The 19,659-nt window shown below is 43.4% G+C and overlaps 1 protein-coding gene across 1 annotated transcript in view; it reads left to right on the top strand.

Annotated features, from left to right (window-relative positions):
* The first annotated feature begins 2,970 nt into the window (after positions 1 to 2,970).
* The window catches only part of LOC134404095 (solute carrier family 23 member 1-like), a 58,685-nt gene continuing 41,996 nt past the window's right edge, over positions 2,971 to 19,659 (top strand). Inside the window, exon 1 of the mRNA XM_063134671.1 lies at positions 2,971 to 3,104. The gene's annotated coding sequence lies outside the window, so the exon portion shown is untranslated. The remainder of the gene's footprint in view (positions 3,105 to 19,659) is intronic.

Raw genomic sequence — 19,659 nt, 5'->3', positions numbered from 1 at the left:
CCATGTTTTCACTTGGTGCCTGAATAAAACCAGCGTTGGCGCCCTCCAAAGGGAGGGCATTCCACAGTCGGGGTGCCACAACAGAGAAAGCCCTCTCCCTTGACCGAACATAGCGAATATGTTGTGCTGGTGGGATGGAACAGCTGGTTGAGCATTTACATTTTGATTAGCATTTTTAACCACAGGCACTTATGTTTACCAGTAAGAAGAAAAGGAATAAAAGGTCTTATCTAATCAACCAAAACTACCTTTAGGGCAGGCTCAACTAAGCAGATGCAGAGCTAAATGATCTTCTCCAATATGGCTTCTTCTGTCTTTATAAGGCATCACACCACAGTTACCCTTGCCCACTCTCAAGGAAGAGCAGGATATAAAGCAAATAATAATAATAATAATAATAATAATAATAATAATAATAATAATAATAATTACCCTTCCTTGAAAGCGTTTATTTCCAGTGTTCAGGCATGAATGTCATTGCTTTTGTAGTCAAATTGGCAGCATGCATGCATAAGAGAAAAGTACCAGTAGACTTGCAGAAGTACAAAAAATCTTTAGGGGGAAAGGAATCCTAAGGGTGGGGGCAAAAACAGCCCAATGAGGATTAGGTGCTGATTGACCAGGGCAGGATCTACACTGCTACTTTAAAATACTTTATAACAGCTTTGACTGTTGTTTGGGCCCAGGACACACTCCACATACTGTTTTCAAAACTGTTATAAAGCGCTTTAAAGCAGTAGTGTAGATCCGGCCTTGGGGTATATGTGTGTGCGCACATGTAAAACTGTGTGGGAGGAGGAATGTAATGGAGTATCATGAAAAAGAACATGGCTGATTGACTGGCTGAAGCACTGAACAGGAACACTCTAAACTACAACGTTTTGTTGCAAGCCTCATTTGCCCTTTCTTGAAAGCATATTTAGCCACCCTTCTTCATTCAGTTTTGTCTTGACTAGGGTGACCATATTTGGGAAACCAAAAAAGAGGACACCTAGTTTGTGTGTAGGGAAGCAGCTTTCTGAGTCCTGCAGAAAGTACGTTATTCCCCCGTCACCTTAAAGAACCCGATTGGAGTGGAGGAGGGGAAAGGATTTCATTCTGCACCACCACCATCCACTCCAATTGGGGCCTTTTCTATAATGTCCACGAATGACCCACTTTCCCCTTTAAGACCTCAATTGGAGCTCGGGGTGGGGGAATGATGTGCCTCAAGAAAGCATGTCACTCCCTCCTGCCATGCTAATGGCAGCCTTAAAGAGGAAGGTGTGTCATTCCAGGACATCATTGAAAATTATCGAAAATCCCCCCTGACACCATGGAAAGAACAAAAACCAGGACAAATCCAGGGAAATCCTGACAGCTGGTCACCCTAGTCTTGACCCACTGGTTAGAATCTGTGGAGCAGTTTGACTCTCTGCTCAGGTGTCCTCTTTTACGAAGGACAGTGCTGCCAGAGGAACGTCCGCTATTTGAAGGGGTGTCCTGTCCAATTCCAGTTTGAAGATAATGGTCCATAAGAACTGTTGTCCTTCACCAATTAGCATCTCAACAGCAGGCTGAACAAGCAGGCACTCAGGTCACCTGGGGCCTGTCTATTTGCATGGAAAGCCTCAGGGTGGGTGCGCAGTGGGGCTGGGTTGATTATATGATGCAGCAGCCACCTCGCAGCCACCCTGAGGCTTTCTTGCGAAGCTGTGAAAAAAAAGGCAAGAATGGTGCAACAGAAACCGAGTGCTTTTGCTGCTGCGTCAGGATTCGCTGGCGCCATCCCGAAGTAACAAAAGCGCAGAGGTGGCCACCCATCGCCGTATAGGCCGTCCCCTGGTCACATCCTTCCATGCTATGTTGATATGTTCTGTATTTCTGTTTAAATGAAAACAATTATTTCTAAATGTGTATCTATACAGGTAAATTAGCATATGCAAATCACTGTGCTCACTCTCTGCTTAATGTCGCTCAGCGAAGAGACTTTCTGATCCAAGCAATTTTCAGTAGTTCTTCTCCCATCATGAGGGTGTGCCCACTGCTCTCCAAAACTTTTTGCAAGTTCCGCTGTTCAGTGATTACTGTGTATGTAACACACGCAGAGGTAGAAGCTGCCGCTTCCTATATAATGGTAGTTACTGTGGAGAGGGGGTCATGGCTGGAAGTTCACACTTCTTGGGATTCGGGAGATCCAGGTTTAGTCCCCACTCAGCCATGGAAACTCACTAGGTGACTTTGAGCCAGTCCCAGACTCTCAGCCTAACCCACACCTCACAAGGTTGTTGTTATGAGGATAAAATGGAGGGGGAAAGGCGAAATAAATAAAAGAGCTTCAGCTATGGGATGATGATAATAATAATAATGTTAAGAAGAAGCTCTGCTTGAGACTGCAGAGAGTCTTTGATAAATCAGGCAGTTCCAGCCGTATAAGATGAGGCCAAACTGGACAAGAAGACGCAGATCTGTGATCAGACCTCTCTTTTGTTAAATTGGACTGTGAGTATGTATGGGGTGGGTGGGAAGTAGATTTGTGGGGGGGGCATGATGCTGGGGGAAGGTTTCTTTAATCCTTTCCTGCTCATGCTATGCTCTCAATGAAAATCACACCTCCCACCAGATGTTTGTTCATGTGTACCGTTCTTTGCATCTGGGTGAATCAGCTTCATCTTTATGACGGTTGCTCCCATTTTACCATTTTGCTTGGCTGGCAGCGCTGCTTTAACTTGATTCCTTCCTCTGGCCAGCATCTTAGGTATGACTAGGGACAGCCAGAGAAAAGTGAAACAAATGGCTTCCGTATTATTGTAGGATGGGATAAGTAGTACAGATATATCTACACCAGCCCATCCCAAATGTAAACACGCCAGAATCTTCTTTAACCTTCCACGGTTTTCTTTTCTTTTTTGGTCTCCTCCTTTATTGTGTCAGTGCTACCTACACCCACATACAAATCACAGGGTTTTGGCATCCTGGCAGCACTTCAATTTATTCTTGTGCTCCAGCCCAGAACAGTTTCAATGACGCCAAAAGTCTAAGCCCTGGAGGAAAGCAACTACCTCAGTGACTTGCATCTTACAAGACCAAGAACAACTGGACAAAGAACTGACTGAAGCACTCAGGTACTCCTTAACTTTTTTTTTAACTACTAAGGGCATAATCCTATGCATTTCTAAAAATGCTTGGGATTTTGCCCTAAAGATTAAAACAAATAACCCCACAGCCTCTATTCAGAGCTTGCTTGTTTTGACTTGTTGCCTAGGTGAAACACCTGTGAATGGGCAGGTAATGGAAACAGGAAGCACTATAGAGTAAGAAAGGGCACTTTGCAAAAACAGGCTGGCGTTACTATACAGGTGTAGGTCAAGTTGGGACTAGAATACCTGAGAGAGCGCCTTCTCCCTTATCAACCTGTCTGGTCACTGAGATCATTGGAGGGCATGCTCCTGGTGGTTTCACATGGACCTTTGGCTTGATTGGAGACCACCAGGAGAAGAGCCTTTAGTGTGGTGGCCCCTTCACTTTGGATATCTGGCAGGTACCAAGACTAGGCTGCTTCCTTTGCCTCCTGAAAATAACACTATTCCAGGAAGACTTCCTCAACTGACCAGCCACTGTTTTTATTGGTCCTTAGTTTTAAATTGATTTTATTTTGCTGTTTTTAATCTTTCTTTTTACTGTTTTATTTCTATGTGCACCGTTCCGGAATCTATTTTAGATAGGAGCGGTAGATAAATATTGTAAATAAATAAGTTGATTAGATATGGGGACGGTAACAGATGATTCATGTTTTGGGGGCTGGCCTAGCCAGCGATGATACAAGTTAGCAATAAAATCCATTTGGAGAATTAAAGGATTAGAACTGTTGACACGAAATTCAAGGAGCCAAACCAGGGTTATACTGTGGAATGCTTAACTAGGGTGACCATATGAAAAGGAGGACAGGAGTCCTATTATCTTTAACAGTTGTATAGAAAACTGAATTTTAGCAGGTGTCATTTGTATGCATGCAGTGCCTGGTGAAATGCCCTCTTCATCACAACAGTTAAAGCTACAGGAGCCCTACCCTCTTGACCAGATATAAAAGAGGGCAGGGCTCCTGCAGCTTTAACTGTTGTGATAAAGAAGGGATTTCAGCAGGTGCTGCATGCATACAAATGGCACCTGCTAAAATTCCGTTTTCTATACAACTGTTAGATACAGGAGCCCTGTCCCCCTTTACATATGGTCACCCTAGCTAAACATCGGATGGATTGTAGCTGTGTTGCAGCCAAATGTTGAGGCCATAAATGTGTCATACCTTTGCAGCAGCAACATCCACCCCAATGGCCCTTTGCATCGATCCAGAGGGCTGGAGTGTGGGGGTGTCTTGAATTATGGTGCTTTGGTATATGGTTATATGGTTTGGTATATGGTAGACATCTTTAAAGCCAGATTGGTATAGTTGGTAGTGTTGGACTCTGATCTCGGGAGACACTAGTTCAAACATGTCTTCCACTATGAAAATAACAGTGGTTCAGCTGTTGCTATATTTCAATGTATTCTGTAGGGATATGGGGCAGTGTTAAATTTATTGTAATTTTATTAAAGTGCTAGACTGAAATCAAAGGAAATTTGGTACCCTAGCAACTGGCCTAGGCCTAACCTAAGTAAGTCTCTAAACATTTCTAAATAATCTACAAACAAGGAAGAGTAGAGCTGAACACCCTCCCATCCAAAGAAACACAATATTTTTCGCTTGATTTTTTCCTCCATTGAAGAGATCTGCTTAACTTGAAAGCTTTCACAGTGTATTTTCAATACACGTCAACCTTAACTTTAAAAGGTACGATTTCACAGACTCTGCTTTCTCTTTGTTTTGTAGACCCTTTCTATGTAGCAGCTGTTAAGTTTTTAGAGAACACGAAAAGAACAGAGCAATATTGGGGCTATGAAATACCATCCATATGAGGAATGGTGTTTCACCATTCGTATTCTCTAGCTGAGAAAAGAAATGACCAAGAAGCTCATAAAATGGCTGCAGCAGCCCTATTGCCCTCCTAGCTCCCTAGCTTTAGCCCAATTTTTGCCCAACTGGTTGCTTTCTGTTTTTGTTTGTTCGTTTGTTTTTTAAACATGCTCTTGAGTTTGACAAAGGCAATGCTGGGATGTGAGGGGGGTGGGTGGGTGGCGGCTCTGATTTCAACACCTTGGATAGCTCCTTTAGCGTTCTAGCTGGTTATGACTAAAACCCAGAGTGGATTCACAGCCCCACCGATATTGGAGACACCAGCCTCCACTGGGCATAATGCTAGGTATGGGAGATTATGAAATTAACATTTAGCAGATCAACACAGATTTAATTAGAAAGCTAATGTTACTTGAATGAGATCAAATGCAGTACAATACCAAGCTTTCCAGCGTTTGGTAATGAGACTTCCTTATTCAGAATATCTTCGAGGTTACATTACAAAAAAACAAACACCAGTTTGCCAAAACTCATGTATAGTGTTTGATGGCCAATCCTACCTATATATAAAAAAACTATTTATATTCCAGTACCCATTACTATGCTATTGATATCTGAAAGCACACTGCTTTCCCAATGCGGGTTGCTAAACTCAAGAAGTTTGGGATCAGTAATACTATGGTACCTTCTAATGGGCCAAATTTTATTAACATGAGCAGGATTTCAAATTTGTCTACAGTGGCTACAGCATTACTCAAAAGCCTTCATCTTGTTTCACTAGGAACAGCTGATATGTATATTCTTGGGAAAGCGTTAAAAATAAGTTGCCTGTGTGTGTGTGTGTGTGGTTAAATAGGCCTTCATTTGTTTAATTGTGTTGCATGCTGAATTACATGCAATAGCCACATGAGACGATCTGCTGATGTTGAACCCAAGTATTGTAACACCAAAGCAAAATAGGAACTCCAGCTAATTAAGCTCACAGGACATGCATATGCTGACAGGATTGTGCTTTGATTGCGCAGTCACAGGGCAAAACCAAGAAGCCTTGCACGTTGTGCTATTCATACAATGTTCTCAGAATAATTTCATTGAAAAGTGTGTGTTCTTCTTTTGGAATATTAGATGTAAAAATGCTTTGAAATATTAAGAGCTTCCCATTTCTTAGAACAGCAGGAAGAACAGGGGTAACCCTACCGGATTTAATTTCCTTTGGATGAGAGAGTACTGGAGATTCATCGTGACAACTTTTTAATATCTATCTGTCTTCAAAAATATAAGCAGCACTTATTGGAAGCAGGAAGACACTTTAAAGAGAGGCAGCTAAACCTGAATCAGATCCTCCGAAGTTACGATGTGCCCCCCCACCCCAGCTCCCTGGGCTGCGTTTATTTGTTTGTTCACATTTTATTGTTTCTAGACAATGACCATTGCAAATAGATAGATAGATAGATAGAGAGATAGATAGAGAGATAGATAGAGAGATAGATAGATAGATAGATGAAAACGTATTTGTAAAACATTGACAATTAATACTGTGGGGCACTGGTAAGGCCCTAAAAATACAAGTAATAAAGATTTTAAGAATTTGTTTAAATTAAAAGCTTTTACCTTTACCTTTTGCCACTGAATATTGTTTAGAGAGGCCCCTCTTACCTTTGTTGCAGCTAGTGCAAACAGAGCTATTCTGTAGCTGGCGAGTTTGTCTGTGTCCTACCAGCAGCCATCTGATCTTAAGGTCATCTTTTAGGCCTTCTAATGAAGTCCGGAAAGGGGGGAGAAACTAGACCCTAGGGGAATTATACCGAGGACAATATAAAATACAGTGCACCACATCTTCAATTTGACCTGCTCCACATACACAGAATCCATCTTTTGCTGGGTTTTTAGAAAATCTGCTCGCTAGATATTCAGCAGGCATCAGTTGGAATCTAAGTTGGGTAAAAGCATGCCTTACAGGAAAAAAGGTTAATTGCTTCAATTAAGTGGCGCTTTCATGATGTAGTTTCATTTTGGCATACCAAATAACAGACTTACAGTTCTTTATATTCAGAATCTCTTTTACCATCTTTAGTGAAGGTTATAGCCTGGATCTTACAGACAGTTGCATCCTGCATTGTTGCTTTTATTCATAGAATCATAGAATAGCAGAGTTGGAAGGGGCCTACAAGGCCATCGAGTCCAACCCCCTGCTCAATGCAGGAATCCACCCTAGAGCATCCCTGACAGATGCTTGTCCAGCTGCCTCTTGAATGCCTCTAGTATGGGAGAGCCCACAACCTCCCTTCACATTACCTCTCCCCAGTTTAAAACCGCTGCTACTTCTAGCCTTCTCTGTATCCTTGCTCCCTCCCCACCCATCCATCCTATGACATTATGAAGGCAAGAGGGAAACTTTTACAGGCCATTATATGATATGATATTTTTATTTATCACATTTGTATCCCACCCTTTTTCCTCCAAGGAACCCAAGACAGTATACATAATCCTCCTCCGCTCCATTTTATCTGCAAAACAACAACCCTGTGAGGTAGGTTGAGCTGAGAGTCTTTGACTGGCTGAGAGTCACCCAGTGAGCTTCCAGGCCGAGTGGGGACTAGAACTCAGATCTCCCGACTCCCAGTCCAACACTCTAACCACTATGCCACACTGGCTCACATTATGGATGATTAAGGGCTTTTTGTTACCTCCTTGATCACCTATTCAACTTGTCAGGTAAAACCATAGCAATTGGGCCCCTTCATGTTAACTAGACACAGCCCAAATTCATAGCAGTATGAATAAGGGGTTTCAGAAACTGGTGAGTTCGCTCAAAAATATCTGGAAGTAGTAAGTAAACATTAATCTGCTACATTCTTTTGAAATGGGACCACTATAACTTCACACAGGTTTCAAGGTACGAGTGCATCATGGATTTATGCAATTACATTGCCACACACTCACTAACTCTACCTTTGTATTCCTCCCCACCCTCCTTCCATTCTGTTTCCTATCTCCTGGTTTAGGGAAGGACATCCTCTGGCCTATGGAGGCTGCTCATCCAGCCTGCAGAAGCTTTGGCTTCTTCAGTGGGCCTTGCTCCCTCCTTTCCTCAAGCTCTGCAACCCTCCCCTAGCTCTTTCTCCTAGCCTGGAGGCTGTTGGGAGATTGGGGAGGAGACAGGGCAGAGGAACCCCCTCATTATCTCCAGTCCCAATGGGGGTGGTGGTGAGTGGCGTGCAGGGGAATCCCCTTATCCCTGATCATAGACAACCAGAAGAGCGGAGCTTGGTACCCATCTAGTGCTTGGGAGAAGAGCAGGGCAGCTTGGTCATCTGGTACTTGCATAGCTCCTGCAAGTGCCAGACAGGTAGCCTTTGCTTGTTCTTCATCTTTCCCGTGTGGGGAAGGTGAAGGAGAAGCGCTGCTGGGCTGAACAGCTTCGCCTACCCTGCATACTCTTCCCAGTGGGAGGAGCTCTGCCTGGAACCAAGTTATGTTAGGGGGTGCAGCCCCAGTGATAGGCTTGTTACCCAAACAAAGCTTTTAATGGTTGAATTCACTAAGCTGGTACATTGTTTTAACTGTTTTAATAGCTTTACTGCTTTTAAGTGTGGCGCAGAGCGGTAAAGCAGCAGTTTCTGCAGCCGAAACTCTCCCCACGGCCTGAGTTCGATCCCAGCAGAAGCTGGTTTCAGGCAGGCAGCTCAGGTCGACTCAGCCTTCCATCCTCCCGAGGTCGGTAAAATGAGTACCCAGTTAGCTGGGGGAAAGGGAATAATGGCCGGGGAAGGCAACGGCAAACCACCCCACTATATAAAGCCTGCCAAGAAAACATCAGCGAAAGCTGGAGTCCCTCCAAGAGTCAGTAATGACTCAGTGCTTGCACAAGAGGTTCCTTTCCTTTCCTCATGGTTTAATTTGTTTTTAGCTGTGTATATTTGCTGTTTTATATTGTATGCTTTTATCTGTACGCTGAGATCTTATTGATAAAGGGCGGGATATAAATGTTTTAAATAAATAAATAAATAAATTTCCCGGTTGATCAGGTTGTGAAATCCTGGGATTTTATAGAGGTGGAGCTAAGGAACACACACGCCAGGTTTAGAAGGAAAGTTAAGGATTTACTGAAAGGCCCAAAGTTGAGCTTCTGTTTCCAAATTAACAGTGGACAAAGGTTTGGCTATGCAGCCCCGATGAGTTGACTATGCAGTCCCCATACAGGGGAGCCCTTTGCCATCAGAGCAGCCCTTTGCCATCAGAGTGTGTCGATGTTGGGGTGCCTGGCTCCTCTCCCTTTCTCATAATTCAGCCTGCAGAAAGCAGGGTGGGGTGGGTGGGTGGTAGACATTCTTGGTTGCCTGCCCCTGCCCTAGTTCATAAGTTCCTCTTTTTATAATTGCAGTGCACCAGATTAACTTTTTAGGAACAATCCAGAACCCTTGGCTGATAGGTAACACCTGATTTTGAATCAAATGTTGTGTATATGTAAATAAATTATATCTTCCCAATGTATATTTTGACCTGGATGGGAAAAGCAGTTTAACAAGTGAACAAGCCTTTATTCTTTCTGCAAAGGGAATGAGTCATGGTGTCAGGGCTGGGGCCTAGCTTGCAACAGGCTGCCATGAAGTCTGGGTCTGACACAGGTAAGGCAATGGTCACTTGTGCCAGAAGCTGGAGGCTTGGTCAGGAAAGAGCTGGAGGTCAGAGACTGGATCAGGCAAATGGGAAATGCCCAGAGACAGGAGATGTAGTCATTGACAGGTAGAGATCAAATACCAGATTGGACAGACAAGTGGGACCTGTAACAAAAGAATCCATGTTGTTAATTGATGTGATGAGTTGCTCAGACTGCTGGACGGCCTAGAAGGAAGAACTTTGTAGGGGCTGATGTCTCTCCATTCGTTTGGAAGTTCAGATGCCCATCTTCAGGCTGTGGGGTTGACAGGCCTCCACTCCAACCTAGAGGGTACCCTTGCCCTATAACTGGGATGCAGAACCTCTTTCAGCCCCATTCTATTCCATTTCTATTCTGCCCCATAGTCAGAGTTTTCTGCACAGTTTACAAAGATTAAAACCCCTTAAAACTACGTTATGCCTAATATAAAACCATTTACGGACAACACACACACACAAGAGACACATATATCTAAACAATTTTAAACAATCAAAATAACAAAATCCAGGACCAGATTAAAAACTTCATCATGTGATGCTAAATACCTGAGATAAGAAGTAGGTCTTAACCAGGCGCCAAAAAGCTAACAATGTTGGCACCAAGTGGGCCTCATGGGGAAATCATTCCATAATTGGGGGGGGGGGAAACACACACACACACACACACACACCACCTCCTTTGTTGCCACCTTCTGAGCTTCCCTCAGAGGAGGCACCTGGAGGGCATTATTTGATGAAGGTAGTATATGAGTAGGTTCATGCTGGGTGAGGCACACTGTCAGGTATTGCGGTCCATTTCAGAGAAGCTTTCAGGGGCTGCATTCCAATGGCCAGGGTGGGGGAGGCAATGGGGGTGGGGACAAGAGGCAGGATCAAAAAATACCTGCATATCCTAGTTCAAAGCTCTTGCTGCCAGTAAATGAACCTTGGGAGGGGTATGTCAACATTTTAAAATGTGGAGAAACCTGAACAAAAGTCAGGACACCATCATTGGTGGGGTCAAGGAAAGGGAATGTGGTCCCAGGGGACCAGATTGGAATTCCAGGAGGGGCAGATTTGACCCCCTGCGCTGTAGACTGGCTAGTTGAAGCTTAGATGCTGAAGACTGGCTGCTGGAGACCTGCTTCAAACACCTCACAGCACCCTACTCAGGGCCAAAGAGTGGCTTACCTGAATCTTCAAAAGACAAAAGGACACAATACACATTGAATAGAACCATGACCTCCCACTAGAAATGTAACAAGTGCTGCCTTGAGCTTGCTGGAGGAAAGGCAGAATATAAACATAATAAAATATGGACTAATCAGTGCCCTGAGCCCTTTACGCTTCTCTCACTCATCTCCAGTTTCTCTACTGCATATGCTTTCCCCATCCTCTAGTTCATCCTACAATCCTTGGCAGCCCCATTGAACTCTTTGTGGGCCGCTTGTGTCTTCAAAGCCATGGCTGAGCACCACTGGTCTGGTGTCAATTGTCCATCTCTGGTGATCTCCTATCACAGAGCAACATATACTTGTGGCTTCACGTGTTTGGAAATCAGCTTGCAGCAGGGAGGATGGAGAAGTCCAATTAAATCTCCACCTGGTACTCAGCCAGCACATATTCAAACTGAGCCAAGCCAAGTGAAAATCCAATAATGTTTATTGGGTGGGCAACACCGCAATGTGGTTCTTCAGTAGTGAGAAAATTAATCCATTAAAAAAACAAATATCAAGCCAGCCAAAGCTCGCACCTGGGGCTGATGCAATAATCTAACGGAGGGTGACAGTAGTATTTAGTTGCCGTAGGTGATAATGCCCACATGTGGTGATGTCACCAAGTTAAGGCTATTTGGGTATTATAAAAAGAATGACCTTCTACATCTTGACCAGGAACTTTCTAAGGAGGTATGTGGTTTTAGCTAATAAATATTAGGGTGAAAGTACTGTCTAGAGTCTATCTTTGTAGTGATTCTTCTTGGATCTTCTGTCTGTAATGAAACATGTAAGCAATGCCTGTTTTATTATGGCAAACTGATGTCAAGATCTTATCTTATCAATACTAAAATGCACTTCGTGTACTTTAGGTGCAACCTTCACATTCTTATCTAATCGTTCATTATAGATCACTTCTAGTATAGATCATTAAGTTTATTCCCTTCGCTGTAAGGATCTGATTCATTGCCAACTACTTACACAATCTTTTTATTATAAGAAATACCCTGCCTCTCATCATAATCCTTGTTCAAAATTGTCAAATTGTCAACACGTTTTGTTAAACTTTAACTTGTCTTTGGTTATTCCTTCTCCCCTGCCCGTAACATATTGGCAGGATCTACACTACTGCTTTAAAGCGCTTTATTTTGACAACTGTTGGGGCCCAGGACACACTCCACATATAGTTGTCAAAACTGTTATAAAGCGCTTTAAAGCAGTAGTGTAGATCTGGGTTGACTGGGCAGCCATTTAGAGAGATATTTGAACCCAGAAAGCTGAGAGGTTGTCAGAGGCCTGAGATCTCATCATCAGTAAGTCATATCATGGTGTTTACAGTTTAGGCTGCTCAACCAAGGTCTTCCTTGATTCTTGGTATGTGTTCTCCAAGCTTGTGTCCAGATGATCTAGTTCGGTTCTCTTTTCCTCAGTAACCGGTGTGGCTTTATGTTCCAAAATTGGGATAAACGTCTGCTAGTATGCTGTGAGACCTAGCGACTGCTGGAGTTGCTTTTGGTTGAAGGATGTAACTATGACTTTCTGGGTTTGACTTCCTGAGTTTCTATACAACTTTGGAGATGGGGGCAGGGGTGTTGGCTATTCGCTTTTCCTCATGGAAGGACCAGTGGTGTATTGCCGACTGAATATGATATCATCCATATAGAGAGAGTATTCTCTCTGTATAGTACCAGGATTCAATATTACAACTGTTGAAATGTAGTTGCTCTGTAGAATAGATGAAAGGGTGTCAGAAACATACCTGATATGATATTAATGTGTTAGTAGTTAATACATGGCCAAATGGCCCCTGGCAAAAACTACTGTTGTCCTCTACCAGTTACTGTGGAACAATACAATGACTTCCAGACCCCACATTTCTTTGATGTTCGGATATGGTAGGTTATCCACATGTCTGGTAAGAAAAGTATAAGAACACCTATTTACAATCTTTTATCAATTGTCTTAGGCCTTTGTAGATCTGCTTTCAAATCTGGGCCCAGATTGGGCAAGAAGGAAGTTCTCAGTCCAAACTCAATTTTCATTTGATTGTTATCAGGCTGTAGTAACTGATTCTGGTGAACCAGGGTTTTACCAAATTCACATGGACAATGATTGAATGATTGCCCATAGTCTGAATATTATTTTAGCTTAGAAGGCCTGATTGAGCTAGTACTTCATAAAGGTACAAACTATTCTCCAGTCTCCAGTCTTTTTGGAAGCTTAGGCAATGTCGTGTTTCTCAGTAAACTCTTGCTTTCAATGGGAGGAAAATGATGAGGCCTGCTAGGTAATCCACAAAGCTTTTATTAAGCAACAAACATCTCCTCTACCTGAAGAGAATCTAATCTCTTGGAAACTTCCCCCTAGGCAAAACTATGCAAACTAAGCGAGACAATTGTCCGATCAAGGAAAACAGGAAGCTTTTTCCCAAATGCTCGTAACTTCAGAGAGCCTGGTGCAGAGGCAGGTTCTTGCGCAATCCTAGTCGGACCTACTTTCTCACGCCTTCCTTCTGCTCTGTGTGTTTTAGCTTCCAGCGGACCCTAGCATCAGCTAGCTTGTCAGGGCATTCTCCTCCAGAAGAAAACTCACTTCCCACTGAGTGTGTAGGATTTGGCCTTGAGGAGATAAGCTCTGGAGAGGGCTGACTCCCAGCTTGGGTATCGCCCATGAGAGCTTCCTTCCCCACTGGTACAGGCTGGCTGGTGCCTGGCGCCTCCTCCTCTAGTTCCGAATCTGATTCTGATTGATTACCTGAAACACCTTCTCCCAAAACAGGGGCAGTAGGGTTATTATTTTATTTATTTGTTACATTTTTATACCGCCCAATAGCCAAAGCTATTGGGCGGTATAGACATGACAGGCAATAGCAGTACAAGTAAATATCCTTTGTAGTTTTTGTAGGTCCTTGTATTTCCATCATACCACGCTGCCTGTGTTTTTCATTTCTCCTCGATGGAGCCTGACCTACTGCCACATATAGGAAAGTGAGTGTGTAGGTCATGGAATACAGTACCATTATTCTTCCAATTGACATCCCCCTTGTTCATACAGTGGCTGCTTTCAGATGTAAACTGAAGCACAGTTTAGCATTATGTGTGAACCCACTCAGGGTTTTCCTGGGTAGTCATTCAAATAACAGCTCAAACAGACTTTCATGGCTTCCTCAGTTGTAAATGTGTGTGTGTGGCTAATAACCCATCCCACCATTTTGAATTACCTCTAATGAATTTGTGGTGCACCCCTTTTAACTTTCTATAGAACGACTCCATATGTCTGGGGGTTATATGGAGGGGGTCTTGAGGCTCTGATTCCAAACCTTTTGAAACTCTTCAAACAGGGATGACATAAATATGGGTCTTTTATCTGTTAGTGCTTTCTGCATTAAATTTCCCTTCCTTCCTTCCCCAACTCTGGGCAAGGAGTTTCAGTAGTTCTCCGTAGTATTAGCTATGATGTTACGTAGTACGGTAGCCTCTAGGAAATATGTGGGTGTAGTCCTCCCATGAGGATACAATTCTGTCTTCTCATGGTTTTTATCCATTGGTCCCATTGTGTACAATTCTAGTTTGTGGAATTGAGGTTTTTATAATGGGCAGAGGCACTAGAGAAGCTTGTAGGAGCAATTTGGACATATGAATTGAACATACTGAGCCAACCAGTGTGAACCTGGGGCTAGAAGAAGTATGCTAAAAAAAATAAATCCTCCCCGTGGCTAGTCCAGAATTTATCATGGACCATGGACAAAACCATTCTCCAGCATTCTTGGAGTGCTATCTGCATTCCTTTGGTCTTACCTCCTTGTCCCATACTATTCTAAACTACTATGCTGTTTCTCAAAGACTTCGTTATTTCTTCAACCACTACTTCCGTTGTCTCTGTTATCTGGGGTAAATTACGATACTCATCATGAACTTTGTGAAACTTTGTCAAAACAAAGCCTGTTCTGAAACCAATTCATGTCAAGCCAAGAAAAAACTTGGGCACCCTGCTTACCATGCCGAACTGATAATAGTGTCCCCAAGTGGCCAGTAGAACTGCATCTCCATTATATCCCTCATTTTCAGAGGTGATTCACTCCTCATTTGCAGGGGCACTAACTCTTGTTTAATCTGTGAGAAGAACTCCCTAAATCTAGAAATGCCTAGTATTGAAGGTCAGCAGTTTGCCCTGGAACGGAGCACTCTGCACAGTTGCCTCAACTAAGTTACCTCCTTCCATTAGCGGCTGGTCCCTTTACAAGGTTGGCCGTGTGTGAAATGTGATGTGAAGGGTAGTCTTTTCTATTGTGTTAGGTTGTTCCCTTTTCTGGGGTTCTCTAGAAGCTGGGGTAAATCACATTTTGCCACTCTATTGCAACCATGTTTCATGTCTGGACTTTGTTTTCTTCTCTTTAGCCTTCTCTTCTTGGGGATAGTGGGCTGCCATCTACTTTGGGCTGAGGTGGACCTGCATCTGCGGCCTGTAATTATCCGCTAATTACACCACTTCTACAACTGTTTTAGGCTTATGATGTGTCACCCCGGCTGATTCTTTCAGCGCTAAGCATGAGAGAGCTTACTCCACCACAATCATATCTGCCATCTGCAGCGCTGTGGCTTCTTCAGGTGTGAATCAGGAATGCTGTAATCATTGGTTTTCCAACTGCTTTTTTGTGTGCTGTTTCTGCTGCTCCAGCAACCATTGAAATGAATGCTCAAAGTCCGTGGTTTATCTTGCACACCCATATTATATACCAATTTGCAGCTGACAAAGTGGGGATGAGGGATGGGCAGCACTGAGGTCACTCTAGTTCTGTTCCATGTCAGCTTCAGATATGTTCAATCATAAGTCTGTTCCATCCCATTTTTTTACCATTTTAAAAACAAAACAAAATAGAAATTTGCATTTAACTTTTTGTGTTTCCTCCAAAAATTGCATTTAAGGCCCTGCATTTTCCCCTGAAGTTCACATTTAACTTCTTGCATTTCTCCAAAATTTACATTTGACTTCTTGTGTTTCCCCCAAAATTTGCATTTAACTTCCCTCTTTCATTTGTCTTTCATATAGTAGTCTGGGAACTGCAAATTAGGTTGGCTTTCTTAAAAATGTGGGCCAAGTAACATTTACCAGTGTATTTAGTGGGAAGGTCTCTTAAATCTCTGCCTCAACCTTCCCCAGACAGGTACCCTGCTATTTGTGTTGGATGACTCCTATCATCCTTGGCTCAGGTGGCCGTGGGCTTTTCCTTGTATACAGCATCATTGGCCATGAAGTCCACCTGGGGAAGTCTGCTGTAGTTAGTAGCTAGTCAGCATACATTCAAAGTGGACCTCTTCTTGCCGAGAGAACTCTCGTTACTTTGATATAAGATTAATTAAAGATGCAATCCAAGCATGTTCAGATAGAAAAAAGGCCTACAACTTCCAGCATGCTTCAGCCAGCAGTAGTTTTGTGTAGTTTGGTCACTAATAGCTCAAGCTCTGACCAGGATAGAAATAACAGATGGTGAGCAGGGTTGCTGTATACAAAAAAATCAAGCTGCTCTAATAACATTGTAGTGCAAAGAGAGGTATTGGCAGCAAGTGTAAGTTACAGAGAAAAAGCACTGGGTGAAATCCAACTTAGTTTTCCAGCATCGGAACAGCTTCTGTCAACAGAATGAGGAGAGGGGTGATTCCCCCTCCCTCATGTGCACTCTCAACATGTGCTATGGAAGATTGAGGAACCCTCTGGAGCAGATTTTCAGGAGGCTCTGGGGGAGGAGAAAGTGATAAAGTCCCATTGGGTGCCCATTAGTGTTATGTTTTCCCCAATTCCTTTACCACAGGTGTTGTCCAAGCGGGCCCCATCTGGGGAACAGAGATATCTATGGGCTCCCACATTCCCTTATTCTGCAACAGGAATATGTCTCAATATGAGCAGATGTTTTCTTGGGAATTGTACTCCAAAGTGCTGTGGTCTTCCTAGTTGTATCCCTTCCCTAGCTTCTCAGTTTCCTAGCATGCCATTGACACTTTGTCCAGATCAAAATACTATTCATGAGTTGTGTCTTCTCTTGTTGTCAGTCCAGTACGGAATGTACCTAAAATGTGCCTCTCTAGTGAGTTACTTAGGTGTGGTACAGGTGTTTTATATCCAGTGTGTATTGCCAAGGTCAAAATTATCCTTTGGCATGTAATTGTGATGTAACTATGGCATTAACAGATAGTGTGTTCTGCAAGTGCGTGCCTCATGGTAATTTAGCTTGTCAGTGTCATGCATCTACCTGCAGGAATTTAAGTCTCGTTCGTTCTTCCTAGCTAGATATGTACCTCCTCCTCCTCACATTTCTCTGAGAAATCATCTGTTTTTTCAACCTTAGAACAAGCCATGGTTTCAAGGTGGTTTGTAAACCATTCCAGCCACTCACTCTTGTCATGCTCACATATCATGACAAACTGCACCCAGCAAGGATATGCTATTATGCTAATTAGACGGCTCTCGACCGGCACATGCAGGAAGGGAAAATAAGCCTCCATGGCTCATTTTACTTCTCTAATTGTTCAAACCTGGTCATTGTCTGCCTGCAGCTTGTTGCTTCTCCAGGCACTTGGCAGAGGGCCTACTCTCGTTGTCTTGACTTTCTCTCTAGTAACTCTGCTCCGGATCCCTTTCAATCTGGATTCCGTCCCTTGCATTCCACTGAAACAGCCCTTACCAAGATCACCAATGATCTTCTTACTGCCAAGTCTAAAGGCCATTATTCCGTTCTTATTCTCCTTGATCTAACTGCAGCCTTTGACACGGTTGATCACGATCTTCTCTTAGATTCCCTCCATGACCTTGGACTCTGTGGCTCTGTCTATAACTGGTTTGCCTCCTATCTAGAGGGTCGCTCTTTCAGCATGTCGGCTAACGGCACCTCGTCCTCCTCTTTTCCCCTTTCAGTAGGGGTTCCGCAAGGCTCGGTGCATGGCCCGTTGTTGTTTTCTTTATACATGCTGCCCTTGGGTAAGCTTATTCAATCTCATGGCCTCCAATATCACCTGTATGCCGATGATACACAATTATATCTCTCATCTCCAGAACTTTCTCCTGATGTTCACGATCGTATCTCGGCATGTCTTTCAGATATCTCAGCCTGGCTCCTTCACCGTCGTTTGAAACTTAATATGGCAAAAACTGAACTGCTTGTTTTTCCTCCTAAACCTTCTCCTCACCTCTCATTCTCTCTTACTGTCAACGATGTCACACTTACTCCGGTCAAGGAAGCTCGTAGTCTTGGCTTTATATTTGATTCCTCGCTCTCCTTTATTCCTCATATCGAGGCAGTAGCTAAATCCTGTCGTTTCTTCCTGTATAATATTGCCAGGATCCGACCATTTTTGTCTGTCTCTTCTGCCAAGACTCTCGTTCACGCACTGGTTATCTCTCGGTTGGACTACTGCAACCTTCTTCTCTCTGGCCTTCCTTCGTCTCACATCAGTCCGCTGGTCTCTGTTCACCACTCCACCGCTAAGATCATCTTCTTGGCCCGCCACTCTGACCATGTCACTCCACTTCTGAAATCTCTTCATTGGCTTCCAATTCACTCCAGAATCCAATATAAACTTCTCCTGTTGACCTTCAAAGCTTTTCACGGTCTAGCTCCTGCCTATCTCTCCTCTCTCATCTCACACTATTGCCCCGCTCGTGCTCTCCGCTCCTCTGATGCCATGCTTCTCGCCTGCCCAAGAACCTCTACTTCCCTTACTCGGCTTCGTCCTTTTTCTTCTGCTGCCCCTTACGCCTGGAACGCTCTTCCAGAACACTTGAGAACTACAAACTCAATCACAGCTTTTAAAACTCAGCTAAAAACTTTTCTGTTCCCTATAGCTTTTAAATATTGAGTTTGTTCTGACTCTATACTGTTTAGCCTCACCCTACCCAGTGCCTGTTTACACTTCCCTGTGCCTGTTTGCATTCTCTTTCCCTCCTTATTGTTTACTAAAACTTTATTAGATTGTAAGCCTATGCGGCAGGGTCTTGCTATTTACTGTGTAATCTGTACAGCACCATGTACATTGATGGTGCTATATAAATAAATAATAATAATAATAATAATAATAATAATAATAATACAGAGCAGAAAAAAATTATTTGAGATTATTGCCTACAGGTGACTGATTCCCCCCCCCCTTTACTCCTGAGTCATGTTATTCTCTTGTCTCTCCAAGGTTATGAGTGGAGATCCCAACGACCTCGCAGAATTTAGAGGTATCTTTCAAGGGCAAGCTTTAGCACTTCCAACAGCAATATGGATTGTAAGGCGTATAAAACAATTCTTGTTGGAAACTCAATGACAAGTAGAAGGACTTTGCATCAGGAGTTTTAACAGAGTAATCAATAGAACCGCCCAGAAAGATTGTAAATCCCACAGCTGGCAACTCCAGCAAAAATGCAGCATCCAGCTATCAGTATGATTTTCCGATCATTATCTTGCTTGTTTAGAAGAAGAAAGTGGGAAGGCTAGAACCAACACTTACATGTTTGCCTAGAGATATCCGTGAATACCCAGAATGAGCGGAGAGCTGCTTGGTTTTCAGAAGCTGCCTGGCGAGTGGAACTAAAACAGTCCTAAAACAGCCTACTCACGTCTAAGCACCTCCAATTTCTCCTGAATGCTTAGAACTTTCTTAAAGTCCATAAACCAGAGGTGAGGAACTTTTTGGAGCTTCAGGGCCATATTTCCTCATGTGAAATCTTCTGAGTCTGCATGACCATAGTGGGTGGGGCCTGAGCCAAAATTGGGCAGGGCCAGTACCCAAAGTGAGTGGAACCAGAACCATCCCATGCCCTTTCTCAAACACACACACACGCCCCATCCACCCTTTCAATTCTCTTCCACCTTCCCCACTTTATTTTCCTCATTCTCTC

This window comes from Elgaria multicarinata, chromosome 9 (assembly GCF_023053635.1).
Source record: "Elgaria multicarinata webbii isolate HBS135686 ecotype San Diego chromosome 9, rElgMul1.1.pri, whole genome shotgun sequence".
In the NCBI taxonomy this organism is placed as follows: Eukaryota; Metazoa; Chordata; class Lepidosauria; order Squamata; family Anguidae; genus Elgaria; species Elgaria multicarinata.
This window is presented reverse-complemented; position numbering and strand designations above follow the sequence as displayed.